At 45.1% G+C, this 14,096-nt stretch overlaps 1 long non-coding RNA gene across 1 annotated transcript; it reads left to right on the top strand.

Annotated features, from left to right (window-relative positions):
- The first annotated feature begins 302 nt into the window (after nucleotides 1-302).
- Nucleotides 303-13,178, top strand: LOC125435587. Its single transcript, XR_007244892.1, has 3 exons — nucleotides 303-316; nucleotides 1,185-1,187; nucleotides 12,983-13,178. It is a non-coding gene; the product is annotated as an uncharacterized LOC125435587 (long non-coding RNA).
- Nucleotides 13,179-14,096: the final 918 nt, after the last annotated feature.

The following is a 14,096-nucleotide window of genomic DNA, read 5'->3' as shown; positions in this document are numbered from 1 at the left end:
GTAGAGTGTTAATGGTTTTATTAACTGCAGAGATCCAAATTGGGGACCCATATAATATCTGTGCTCCGACTTTGGCATTAAATACCTTAACTGCTGCAGGTAAATATCTATTACCAGTGTTGTAAAAGAAACGGGAGACTGCTCTAACGCTATTGGAGGCCATGGTTGAGGAAAGATTGCGATGCGGGCGCCAAGACAGATTATAAGAGAAGGTGATTCCTAGGTATTTAAATTGTTTGACCTGCTCCAGAGTAATATTATTGACTTCCCACTTGTGCATCTTCAACCGTCGTGAAAAAACTAAAATTTTGGATTTGTTATAATTAATCTCCAGTTTATTAGTTTTACAATACTGGATGCATCGCCTAATCAAACGGAGAAGGCCCACTTTAGATCTTGAAAGTAAAACTGCATCATCCGCATATAACATTAATGGTATTGGCAATGCATTTAGAATAGGAGGATGACTATTGGTTTCTGATAATGCAGGGGCTAAATCATTCAAAAAATATTGAACAGTGTGGGGGCTAGTATGCAGCCTTGCTTGACTCCTTTCGTGATTGCGATATTTTCTGTTAGCAGGCCCTCTTGCGTGCATTTGACCTGGCAAGATGTATTCGAGTGGAGTTGTTGGATCAGGAGGAGCAGTCTTGGGTCCATTCTTAAAACCCGGAGTTTCTGCCATAGAAGTTCTCTAGAGATGGAGTCAAAGGCTCCCTTGAGGTCAATGAATGCTGCATATAGTTTGCTCTTTCCCAAGGTAACATACTTGTTCGCTAGATGAAACAAAATAAGGCCGTGATCTAAAGTTGCTTTTCCTTTACGGAAGCCAATTTGCTCAGCTCCAAGAATTTTATTGTGTACCAGCCAAGATTCTATTTTGTTCAGCAGGAATTTGGAGTAAATCTTTCTGGCCACTGATAAGAGAGCAATCGGACGGAAATTTGTGGGATCACTTGGATCTCCTTTTTTGTATATCGGCACAAGTATGGCAGAAAGCCAAGAATTAGGGATTTGGCCTGAGTTGTTGACATGGGTAAAAAGCGCTGCTAGCAATTCAGCCCACCAGTTCGAATTTAGTTTGAAGCTTTCTGAAATAAGTGCATCAGGGCCTGGGGCTTTCCCCTCTTTCATATTATCAATCAAGATGGTAACTTCTGCAGGAGTAACTGGAGGCCAAATAGGGAGTTGGTCAGTGTCTGGCCAGTCAATTTCATTAGATGTCTGATCATGAAAGAGGTTTGAGAAATAATTAAACCACCTGTCTGGGGAGATAGAAGAGGTAGAAAGCTTATGCAGGTCTGTGGTGTTATTTACCAATGCCCAGAAGCACTTTGCATCCTTGGCAATGGAGGCTTGTAATAGTTTATTCCATTGCAATATTACAAAATCTTGGTGCTTCTGTTTGGTTAAGGTTTTGAATTCATATTTAAGAGTGGCAATTTGAGACAAAATGTCCTTGGAGCCCGTATGACGATAATACCTATATAGGGCTCGAATATTGTTGTTGTAAGTAATACAGTCTCTGTCAAACCAATCCCTTTTCCCCCGCAGATTGCTCTTATCTTGATTAGTAATGGTAGAGTGTTGGTAAATGGAGGCATTTATAAAAGTTTTGATTAATTGTTCATAACTAGAAATGCTGAAAGTAGGTAGCTCAGTGTTAGTTATGGAATTTTTGAGAGTAGTGGTCAAAGGGGAGTTAAACCAAGCCATTGTTTTGGACTTGGCATGTGAGGACCAGACTGTCCGCGGAAAATAATTTTGAGAAGTTGTTGAATTAACCAGTACGGGTTTTTTTAGGTTAGTATTCAGAGAGAAGCATAGTGGGAGATGATCACTTAACAGGAAGTCACCTACAAAAAACGATTGAATCGAATTCAGTAAGAGTGGGGAGATAATAACATAGTCGATTACACTTTGGCCCCAAGTAGTTACCCTAGTATAGTCCTCAGCATTTTTAAAAGTGCTAAGACCATTTAGCCAAAGCTTATTATTTTTGATGGCGAATTTAATTAAGCATGCACCAATAATTATTGAAGAACTTCCCCAATTAGAATGACGCCAGAGGCACTTTAAACTCTCTGTCCTGTCTTGGAACATTGCAGGCTGGAGTAACAAAGTAAAAAACAGATATTTTATGAACTTTCTGACAGACTTCAATATCATTCTTCTTCAAGAAACTTGGTCTAACTTGAATGTCAAGATGGATGGTTATACTGCATCCTCCTTACCAGCAATCAAGGCCTCACATTATGGAAGTTACTCAGGAGGCCTATCTATTCTAACAAGAAATGATATTGTTAAGAAATCCCTACCCAACTGTTCTTCCATTGCACAAGCAGTTTTAATTTATACTGAGAATACCCCATTAATTTTTATTAATGTATACCTTCCCCCAGGATTGGACTCGGATTCGCTCTCCACTACTTGGAATACGCTATCGAACTATTTAGAAGAGCTTGAAGAGAGTCATCCCACTGCCGAACTTATCTTAGCTGGTGATTTTAATGCCCGTGTTGGCAATGATTTAATGGCGTTTTTAACAAGAGAAGGTTTAGATGATGATTATATACACCTTTTGTTGCTTCCGCACCAGCACACCTCCAAAGACCAATGTAAGGAATTCCATAGAAGCAGAAATAAAAGGCTCTTTGGTGAAAAAGACCGTTTATTCAGACATCTTAGAAAGCTCAAGTACACGCAGTGGCAGGAATAAGATCTCCCGCCAGAAACACAGGTTATAACTCTGTCCATCCCATCCCCCCTCCCGGATCCCATGGGAACGGAGGTCTCATCTCCCTCGCAGAGATAAGGTCTCCGCCCGAAGCTGGCCCATCGCCGGGCTGTGGAATGTAGTAGTCAAGGCCAGGCTGCTGCCCTCTCATCAACACCATTGAATCGCTACACTCTGCCTCCCTCAAAGAAGACCCCTCCCCAGGTTTGTGCGGAAGAAGCAGCGGTGGGAAAGCAGAAATAAGAGGCGAGGCGTCAATATTTTGAATAAACCCATTGATTATACCCAGAGGAATACCCCACCCAAGAGACTAAATATTGTAGCGTTTATGCGATTAAAGCGAGAGTCCAGGATGGCGTCAATTTCGTAATGCTTGTGGCCATCAATAATAGTCGGTGGGGGGGAGCCTCTCAGCTGAGTCGTGCCAGGCTTGTCGGAGCAGGGGAGCCTCCTTGAGTAAACTGGAATGGAAGACAGGATGAATGTTACTAAGAGAGTTAGGCAAATCCAATCGGGCAGTGAAATCATTAATCACTTTAGTAATCTGAAAAGGTCCCGCGAATCTTTTGCCTAGTTTAGAAAATTTATGCGATCTCTGAGATTTTTTGGTAGACAAATACCCAGGCCCTGCGCGGAAATCCGGCGGTGCTTATCCGCTTGCAGCTTTTGGGAGTCTTTAGCCTGTTGTAAGGCAGTCTGGACCGATTTCCACCCCTCGGCCAGAGATGAAATCCATTGTTGAAACTCAGGAGGATCCAATGCTTCCGCAGGTGGTTAAACAGCGGTGGGAAGAGGAAGCGACCAGACACAATTTCCGAAGGGTTTTTTAAGTACTGCTATGAACCGCATTGTTATAGGCGCATGCTCATAAGCGAGATGAGCACCGCACCAATTGTCTTGGTGGTAGTTGGTGTAACAAGCGTAAATACTGCTCTAGGGTTCTGTTCGTTTCTCTCCGACTCACGTCACTTTGAGCGTGGTAGAGGCGACAACGCCCGGCCCCTAACAACCCTAGAAAAGCTTTCCAGAACTTTAGAAATGAACTGGGGGCAGCGATGGGAGACCACCTTAACGAGCGGTGTAGGCGGTAAACATGCTGAATGAACAGGCGAGGCTAACTTAGGAGCAGAGGGATGGAAGCACATGGAATAAAATGGGCTTGTTTAGAAAAATAAGTCCACCACCACCCACAAGACGTGTTGCCATGACTTTCTGGCAAATCTGTAATAAAATCCATGGAGATGACTTCCCCACGGGGGCGGGAGGCCACCGGAGAGGTTTCAACAGACCATGGGGCTTTCGGGACGGTCTTGGCTTCTGCACAAACAGAGCAACCTTTAATATCGTCTCAATGTCGCTGGCATGTACCAGAATTGGCCGGGCCAAATGCAGAGTTTTAGAAAGCCAAAATGTCCAGCCGGTGAGCTGGCATCATGGCAGGCCTCGAGAACCTGCTGGCGGAGGGAGGAGGCACGTACCAACAATCCCCGCCGCCACCGCGCCATTCTCAAACGCAGTGGTGCGCCTTCCTCCGCCCGGAGGCTGGTAAACCCGCCTCTCTGAGTTCCAGTAGGAAAGGAGAGAGACCAGGCTGGGAATGGGCGGAGAAGGAGAGTGGATGTCTGAGATCGGGTGACAGCCAGCCCTAGTGGGAGGAAGAGAACAGTGCGAATGTCACCGTAGCTGGCTCCACCCCTCCCGGGTAAATGTGAGCGCATCAGCCAGTTTATTGGTTTTCGGGGAAAAAAAAATGGACCGTGAAAGCGAGAAAAGAAATCGGCCCAACGAAGTTGCTTAGCGGACATCTTGAGGGTGGAGAAGGCGACCAAGTTCTTGTGATCCGACCAAACTTGAAGGGTGTTTAGCCCCTCCAGCCAGTGGCGTAAAAAGTGGAGAGTGCTACTTTAATGGCGCAGTCTCTTTATCCCCACAGTCCAGTTGAGTTCAGCACGGAGAATTTCTTTGATAAATAAGCACCGCGGAACCAGCCTATCATCTTTATTTCTCTGCAACAGGGCTGCCCCAAAGCGCTTTGTCGAAGGCATCCACGTGAACCACCGGCGGAGATCTGGGTCAGGAATTGCTTTTAGGATAAGGATGGTGGTAAAAGCAGACTTTAAAGCTGAAAGGCTGTCTGACATTCTTCAGACCAGGAAAGGGGCCGGCTTGCAGGCGGACAGTGGATCTTGCCTAGTGCATTAAGAGGTCTGTGAGAGGAAGAGTCAGTTCAGCGAATTGGGGTATAAAATCCACGATAGACATTAGCAAAACTAGAAAAGATTGGAGTTCTTTTCGGTTGGTGAGAATAAACCATTGGAGGACGCATCAATCTTAGCAGGATCCATTTTAGGCCCTCGAGATTGATAACCCAAATAGTCAATAGAAGTTTGGTGGAAACAGCACTTGGAAAGTTTGGCAAAGAGAGTTGTTGAACAAAGCGTTTTCAATACTTCCAGAACCAGTAGCTTCAATGCTTTCCTCCATGGTTTTGTGAATAAATTAAAAGCGTCATCTAAGCATACACCACTACTCCCTTGTACACGTAAATCATGGAGAACTTCATTGATAAGGGCCATAAAAGCTCCGGTTACACTAATTCTAACCCGAATGGCATTATTAAGTATTCAAACTGTCCAAATCCCTTTGTGTTAGAAATGCAGTCAAGTGTTCTCATAGCCTTCAGCAATTCTGACCCTGTAGTAAGCTTCTCTCAAGTCCAACTTAGTGGTAAAGATGCTGTCCTTTTGCTCCGAATCGTCCTTAAAAGGTCCTTGATCAAAAGGCAAAGGGTATTTATTGAGACAGGGAGACTGCATTGAGACCTTCGATAATCTGTGCAGAGCGTAAAGACTCCATCTTCTTCTTTTACTAAAACAATACAGGAGCAGCATGTGTGTGTGTGTTTGGTAGCCCGCCCGTATGAACCAGCGGCCCGAGGTTCTTTGTCTAGAAGACGAACGGTTCCTTCTCCTCATTGTTAAGGACTCATACGGTAGAATTCTACCTTTGGGCAGTTAAGCCCTGGCTGTATTACGATTTTGCAGTCAGTGTCTCTATGGGGTGGCAACTGGATGCGCATTCTTTGCTCCTGAAATACTCTGGCTAGATCTTGGTGCGCGATTGGGATGCCGGTAGAATCGGGAGCAATGGCATTGATGACAGCCGGGGGGGGGGTGTGTCAGGAGAAGTCATCGAGTTTTTTCCCCAATTCATGTGTTCCCACGCATAGGGGAGGGTCAGTCAAATTCCAAGATCCTTTCTTTCAAAAGGAATTTTTGGTTCATGTAACAACAACCATGGCATGCTCCCAGAACTATGGAGTGTTTGGCCACTGGCGTAAGAATAAAACTAATTTTCTCCCCAATGGTCGGCGAGCTGAGGAGAACCGGTTATGCGTTTTTTTTTTTTTTTTTTTTTTTTTTTTTTTGAACTGGGCGGTCCTTGGCTCCGAGAGGACTGCCGTCCATTTGGGGTGAAAGGTTATGGAGGCTTTTAGCCAGGGGGACTTGGTCTATTCCTAGCTCCTCCGCCACCTGAGGCATGATTAAAACAATGGGGAGCAGCCAAGAATCCACAAAGGGCTGAGGCTATAATCTGAGAGTATGCTTAAGCGGGGTTGGCCAAGCGGCTTGGATTGTAATGGGAGGCGCTGCCTTCACTCACGGCAGTCTGGAGTCGAACTTATGTCCATCCGGGGCTGAAGAAAGGTACAGCTGCTTCCCCTCCTCCGGGGTAAGCGTAGCTTCAATGACCTGCCAAACCCGGAAGGCCCGTTAGAGGCTGACCCTGATTTCGTGGTAGCTTGGCAAGATGGGAGATGCGTAGCGGGCCGGAATGGTTGGCTTCTGTTTTCGGGCGGATTAGGCTAGATGACCCGGGACCTCCCGCCGGTAAAGACACAATAACCCAGTCGGCGGCGGCGCTCAGGAGGTGATGCCGGTAGGGGGGGCAGCTAGGCTTGGCTTGGTGCGGACGTAAATGTGGCGGCTTGGCGTGGTCGGCCTCCGGCAGCGAAATGCACTCAAAGCTGAGAGCGCCCACCTTAAGGATCCGCAATGCAATCCAATCAGCAATAGTGCGGGGGGACCCAAATTAAAAACACCGTTTCAGCGCCAGCTTGCCAGTCGACAGCATCCGAGAAGTATTAGCATTTCATGCGCTCAGGGGCCACTCAGGAGGGAGCTCGAGGCAACCGCCCGCCACCGCGAAATTAATGCAGGCAAATTCTGCAAACGAAGCGATTTGCCTTGCTGAATAGTTTTGATGGTCGCGGACTTAGCTTCACTTTTCCGCACCTGGATCTTGGAAGCCGAGCCCTCAAGGCTTGGAGGAATAAATTGAGGTACTGCGTGCTTGAGAATCTTCATCTTGCAGTGGTTCAAAAGAAAGTCACAAACCGATGCGGCTGCTGCCCCATCCAGGACTTGAGCCGATGTCACCAAGTATTTTTTTTCGCCAGCTCAGACCGGTAAAATACCATCATAGTCCTCCATCAGCAGGTATCGAAAGTTGCAAGATGAAGTAGGGAAGTTTGGAAGCCGGTTCCATCCCGAAGCTTGGGCAGGTATTGGAGAGTCATAGTAACGCCCTCTCCGCACGGCTCCTTTGAAAGCGTACCAGAGGGCCGTGATTCTTAGCGCAGGAAGCTGAGCGGGTTAGAGGCAGCGATTCTTGCTGAAGGGGGCGAGAATGCGGTGGAAGTATCAGCCCGGTGCAGCTGGTGTTCCGGTGGGAGCCGGTCCTTGGAAGATGGCTGGACTCCAGCAGCGTGTCGCCCCTCTGGCGCCGTATGTACCGGTGACAGCGTAGACTCCAACTTGGGCTGTCCTGGTCTGCTGCTTCTTCAGTTCCCTCTCCAAGGCAGCCAGCTCTCTCTCTCTTCTTGAGTCAATCGGCGTACAGATGCGCATGCAAAGCTGCTTTCTCCCGTTCCAATTTAGCCGAAGTTCGTCCGTGCTGAACAGCTGCAGTAAGTTCACTTCGGTGTTATGCGCAAGGCCTGAACACTTTCTAGGTGGTATTGACGCGCTGTAAGTTCAGTTTGGAGTGTTCCGGGACTTTATCATGGACTGATAATGGAGTTCTGCGCGTGATATTGCGGCTGGAGCGCCTCCTTTTAGCGCGGGTCAATTCACGAAGTTGAACCCTCGCTGCTAAGCTGCTCCTGGTCTCTCTCTGCAGGTTTTTTTCACGCCTCTTGCTGCAGCTGTTCCCGTTCGCTCTTCCCATAGCTGGCGTTCACTGGGCCCATGCTTCTTTGGGCATCTCGCCCGATGCGACCCCACTTCCTCATCCCAGCTCTCTTTTCGATGGGAGAGGGAAACAGATCCGGCTGGGAGTTCAGGAAGACTTTCTCCGGACTCTCGCTGCATGATCGTCTGGGCGAGGCATAAATTATACCCGGTGGCTCCGCAGGGGCATCTCAGGTGCGGCAGCTGGTCCGGGGATCAATAGGGGGGTCCGATCCGAAGAGAAACGATGCAATGGATAAATTCCCTCCCAATCCCTGGTATAGTCCCAGTGTCACCGGGTGACGCTCGGATCGGGCTCCCAATTTAGTGCTGTACCGCGGAGGTTCTTTGGGAGCATCACCAAAATCTGCAGTCCAGGAATCGTTCAATGGACTCCCTGGGTTGCCGCATGAAAGGTGGTCCCGAATTGCGTCTCCTCCGTGACAGGTTGCATCTGAGGTTCTGTAATCCATCATGAAAGCGGGTAGATAATATCCCGATCCACAGGCTACGATCCATAGACAAGCCCCAAGCGACTCATGTAAGTCCCCATGAGTAGATAGCCAGCGTCCCTACCGTTCCAGCGAGGAGTAAAGGAAGACTTCGTGCTGTCTGAGGTGGCCGGGAAAGAGTCCTCAGCGAGACCCTTTCTCGCCGGTTCCTCCAGCATCCAGAAGGAAAGGGCGGAACGGAGTCCTCTTTGGGGAGCTACCGCTTTTACCTTCCCAGAAACATCCAACCTCTCCATGCCGAGGCACCAGAGGTCCAATGCACTAGGAATATAGATGAATTAGGATTCCTGCCACAATGTAAGGAATTCCATAGAAGCAGAAATAAAAGGCTCTTTGGTGAAAAAGACCGTTTATTCAGACATCTTAGAAAGCTCAAAATTGCGCGAAAGTGGCAGGAATAAGATCTCCCGCCAGAAACACAGGTTATAACTCTGTCCATCCCATCCCCCCTCCCGGATTCCCATGGGAACGGAGGTCTCATCTCCCTCGCAGAGATAAGGTCTCCGCCGGAGAAGCTGGCCCATCGCCCGGGCTGTGGAATGTAGTCAAGGCCAGGCGGCTGCCCCTCTCATCAACACCATTGAATCCTTTACAACCATACACTAAACTCAGCTGGTGTGAACTTAATTAAATACAGAAATGCATCCTTGATGTTTCAGGATACTTGCCAAGGCAGCCTAACTGTGTTGAACACCCTAACCCAGTGGTAGGGAACCTTTAACACTCAAAGAGCCATTTGGACCCGTTTTCCACGGGAAAAGAAAACACTTGGAGCCACAAATAATTTTTGACATTTAAAATAAAGATAACACTATATATATAGGGGTTTTTTTAACCTTTTACTCCGCTCATTCTGAGAAGCGCATGGATGCGCCCGCCCTGCTGCCTGCAGGGCAGGCAAGGATGAAGCCGGCGGCTCGGCCTTGCCGGCTGCCAAGAAAGGCCGCCGGGAAAGCGCCCGCCCCACTCCAATGGGGCAGGCGAGAGGGGAAGCCCGCGGCGCAGCCCAGCCGATGGATGCGGCCGACGGCTCGGCTCGTGGAGCCACAGTGCAAGGGCAGAAGAGCCGCATGCGGCTCTCGAGCCGCAGGTTCCCTACCCCTGACCTAACCCATGGATCTGCAACCTGTGGCTCCAGAGCCACATGCGGCTCTTTCGTCGTTGTACTGCGGCTCCCTGTGGCTTTGGACCTGAGCAACCTGAGGACCACACTTTGCCATAATAAGCAAGAGCACAACTACCCCAGGCTGTCTATGGAGGACACCTCCAGTCAGGCAGGTGACAGCAGGTGCCAGATGAGGGAAGGAAGGAAGGAAGGAAGGAAGGAAGGAAGGAAGGAAGGAAGGAAGGAAGGAAGGAAGGAAGGAAGGAAGGAAGGAAGGAAGGAAGGAAGGAAGGAAGGAAGGAAGGAAGGAAGGAAGGAAGGAAGGAAGGAAGGAAGGAAGGAAGGAAGGAGAGAGAGGCCTGGGAAGGAGGCACGCTCCCTGCATCTTAAGTGCAACTTGCCATCCTTTCCCCTCCTTCCTACGCACCAGACGAGGGAAGGAGGGGAAAGGGTGCCGGAGGGAGGGAGGAAGGAAGGAAGAAGGGGCCAGGAAGGAGGTGTGATTGCTATGTCCAAAGTGCAACTTGCCTTTGTTGGCGTCACTGCTGCCATCTATCCCTCTAAGGGAAAGAGGGGAAAGGACGCCAGAGGGAGGAAGGAAGGAGGGGGTGGGGAGGGAGGCATGCTCGCTGCATCCCAAGTGCAACTTGCCATCATTGGCATCGCCGCTGCTGTCTACCCCACTTCCCGCCCAAGCGGGCGGGTGGGATGGACAGCGGCGGTGGAGACGATAGCAAATTGCACTTTGGATGCAGTGAGTGTGCCTCCTTTCCTGGCCTCTCCTTCCTTCCTTCCTCCCTCTGGCATCCTTTCCCCTCCTTCCCTCAGCGGGATAGATGGTGGCGGCAATGCCAAGGACAGCAAGTTGCACTTGGGACACGGCAAGCACCCCTCCTTCCCCGGCCCTCCCTCTCTCCCTCCCTCTGGCGTCCTTTCCCCTCCTTCCCTCGTCTGGTGCCTGGGACACTATAATTGTTTATACAACACACTATAATTGTTTATACAAAGCGTAAAGTAAAAAACAACAACAATATATACAGTGTTATCTTCATTTTAAATGTCAAAAAGTATTTGCGGCTCCAAGTGTTTACTTTTCCATGGGAAAAGGGTCCAAATGGCAATTTGGGTGTTAGAGGTTGCCGACCCCTGACCTAACCTATTCCTGCCATTTATGATCATGGCCTAACCAGTGCAACTATCAGTCTGGTTAGCCCTTAAATGGGAAACTACCCAGGAATACCAGGGTTTTTATACAGAAGAAGGCTATGGCAAACCACGTCTGTTAGTCTCTAGCCTTGAAAACCCTACAGGGTTGCCATAAGATGGCTGCAATGTGATGGCACTTCACAAACAACCAGTGCAACAGTCAGGCCTCTGTCAGCTTCCCAAATGTCACACAAAGCATGTGATAAATAAAATCCTACACATGGCCAATTGTAGGAAATGCAAAAATTCCTCCTTGACTCAAGAGGTGGCTAGATAATCCAATTTTCCCTCAACAGGTAGGTGGGTGGCTCAGAAACTCATGGTAAATTCCTGTGTGAGGTAGGAGCAGCTGCCTTTTAAGGAGCAATGCCCTAAATCTCATATGTAACATGTTCAAATGTCAAGCTTACTGGGTTCAAATGCTGCAGTGAGGTGGGAGGTGATCACCAGGTCTGTCTGGTTTGCAATGAAAAATTCAGATGCTTGCTTTTTTTTTTTTGCTATGCAAGCTCAAAATAGTGGTCCCCATTATATTGCTATGAACTACTTAAGTGGACACTAAATGGAAAGATTTATTTTTAAAATGTGTATTATCTGTGACTGATTGAACTGTGAGATACCATTTTCTTGGCATTTTCCCTCTGCCATACCCCTGGAAATTTTGAAGAAAAAAAATCACCAACAGCTACTAAGTCCTAACATTTTTGCAGTTTACTACTGCAATCTGTGAATTTCCTGCTTTCTATTTTTTTAAGTCTCTAGTTCTTTTTTATTGTAAAGATGTAAGAAAGGTGCTGGATGAACTTTACCATATATGACTTCACAAATATATTTCTACAAATTAGACAGGGATGTTGTAAATATCAAGTGAAGGAGGGCAGGACTAAGTTTGCTTTCCTGAGGTTTTTGAAGGAAATTCTGATCTTATAACATCTACATAGATTGAAATAGTGTCTACATTTTCCTTTTCCTGTAGAAAATCCTGGTTCTGAGCAATCTCTCTTGGTCTGATAATCAACAAAAACATACCCTAATCTGTAAAAAACACCTGCATGCAGAAGAAGCCTCTCAGTCACACAGCTGATATCCATGTTGTTTCCCCATCATACTTCCTCAGACTTTATGAAAAAGAGAAATCATACTTTATGTAATGAGCACACTGATCATACTGTAGCCCACATCTCCTGATAATCTCATCCAGAAGTTCCCTGCATGTATTAAATAACATAGAAGACAAGGTGGAACTTAGTAACATCCACATGCCAAAAACCCAGGGGAAGCACATCAGATTGCTAACACTAACTTCTGAATGCTGCTGTTCAAAAAGGGTAAGAACCTCTGAAATGAGACAACTACAAAATAAGCTAGAGGAAATAGATAAGATGGATTTATGGAAAAAGGAGATTTGGGTAAAAAACCAGTTTCAAAGAAATAATATACACTCAGTTAAAAGATTAGCAAATTACTTGAAGAAAAAAAGAGAGAAACAACGAGTAAAAAAGCTAAAAGATGAAAAGAATCAGAGAATAACCGAAAATAAATTAATTAGGAAAAAATTTGAAGAGTTTTACCAAAAACTATTTGATTATGAAAGCAATATACAATATGAGGAAAAAATGAATAAAATGATTCCTCAGGAAGACAGAAAAGCTATAGACGAAAATATAACACAAGAGGAAATATTAAAGGTTATTAGGGAATTAAAAATAATAAATCCCCCGGAACAGATGGGTTTTACAGCTGAATATTATAAAAGAAATGATGGAAATTTTTAGTTCCAGAACTCCCAAAATTTATTTAATACAATAATAAGAGGTCAGAGAGCCCCAGATACATGGAGAGAGATCAGGAGATAGTGACAATCCTGGAAACCAGGAAAAATATGCAACTCTTCAGTAGAAGATCTTATAGACCAATAAACTTATTAAATCAAGACTATAAGATATTTACAAAAATATTATCAAATAGGATTAGAAATATACTTCCTAAAATAATAGAACAAAGATCAATATGGATTTGTAAAAAAGGAAGGGATATATGTCATCCAATAAGAAATGTGCCTTCAAATATATTAGAGCATGGAAAAAAAATAAATATATATGATAAAACTAGATGTATACAAAGCATTTGATACAATGAAAATGCGAATTTCTTTTCCAAACAATAAAAAATTTACACTGAAAGTTTGGAGGAAAGATTCATAAGCGTATTAAAAGAAATATATAGAGATGCAAAGGCCAAGATAAGAGTAAACGAAGGATTATCAGGAATAGTTTATATAAAACGAGGGGTAAAACAGGGTTGTCCGCTGTCTCCGGCTCTATTTGTAATGGCCATGGAATATTTAGCAGATAGAATACGAAATAACGGAAGAATAAGAGGATATAAAATAAATAAGGAAGAAATTAAAATTACTAATAACAACTAACCCTGAAGACACAATGAAAGAGTTAAAATAATTTTAGAGGATTTTAAGAAATATTCAGGATTAACAGTGAACATGGACAAGACAGAAATATTAGGAGTGAATATAGAAAAGAAACAATTTAATAAAGAAATATTAAAGAAAAAAATTAAATATTTAGGAATTGTAATTTCTACCAGAAAAGATAAGATGTATAAGTATAACTATGAAAATAGATGGAAAAGAATTCAAAATCAAATAAAAAGGTGGGAAGCAAAAACCCTATCTATAACGGGGAAGATAAAAGCAGTAAAGATGTGTATATTGCCTAAAATCTCTTATTTATTCAGAACATTACCAATGGAAATTGCTAAAAAACAATTTGAAGAATGGGATAGGAAAATAAAAGCATGGGTATTTAATTAAAAAAAAAATCTTTGAGAGTGATGAATAAGATGAGTATATATGCCAAATGATCTCCTTGGCTGGGGAATGCAGGAGACTTTCAGGAATATTATGAAGCATTCCAGATAAAAAGCTTATTAGACATTAATGAAGATAACACCTCAAAATGGCTGAAATTTGAAAATGAAGTAAATAAGGGAATAGGTAACCATGGTATATATACAAATGATTATAAAAAGGTTACAAATAAAGTACTAGGTCCAAGAAAAGTAAATTTGGATATTTGGGAAAAATGGAGAAGTAAGTGGATGCCTGGCGTTCTGGATAGGGCCCCAGTGGGAAGCGTGACTGGAATAGAAGGTGAAAAACTTATAAGAAAGTTGAAAGAAGAAGGGATACATAAAGTATCAGATTTAGTTCATGAAGGAGAAATTATACCATTACAAAACTTAATAGAGATGGGTGGGAGAGAGAATTGGCTGACAATAAGAGGATT

The sequence above is a fragment of the Sphaerodactylus townsendi genome, linkage group LG06, assembly GCF_021028975.2.
Source record: "Sphaerodactylus townsendi isolate TG3544 linkage group LG06, MPM_Stown_v2.3, whole genome shotgun sequence".
Taxonomy (NCBI): domain Eukaryota; kingdom Metazoa; phylum Chordata; class Lepidosauria; order Squamata; family Sphaerodactylidae; genus Sphaerodactylus; species Sphaerodactylus townsendi.
This window is presented reverse-complemented; position numbering and strand designations above follow the sequence as displayed.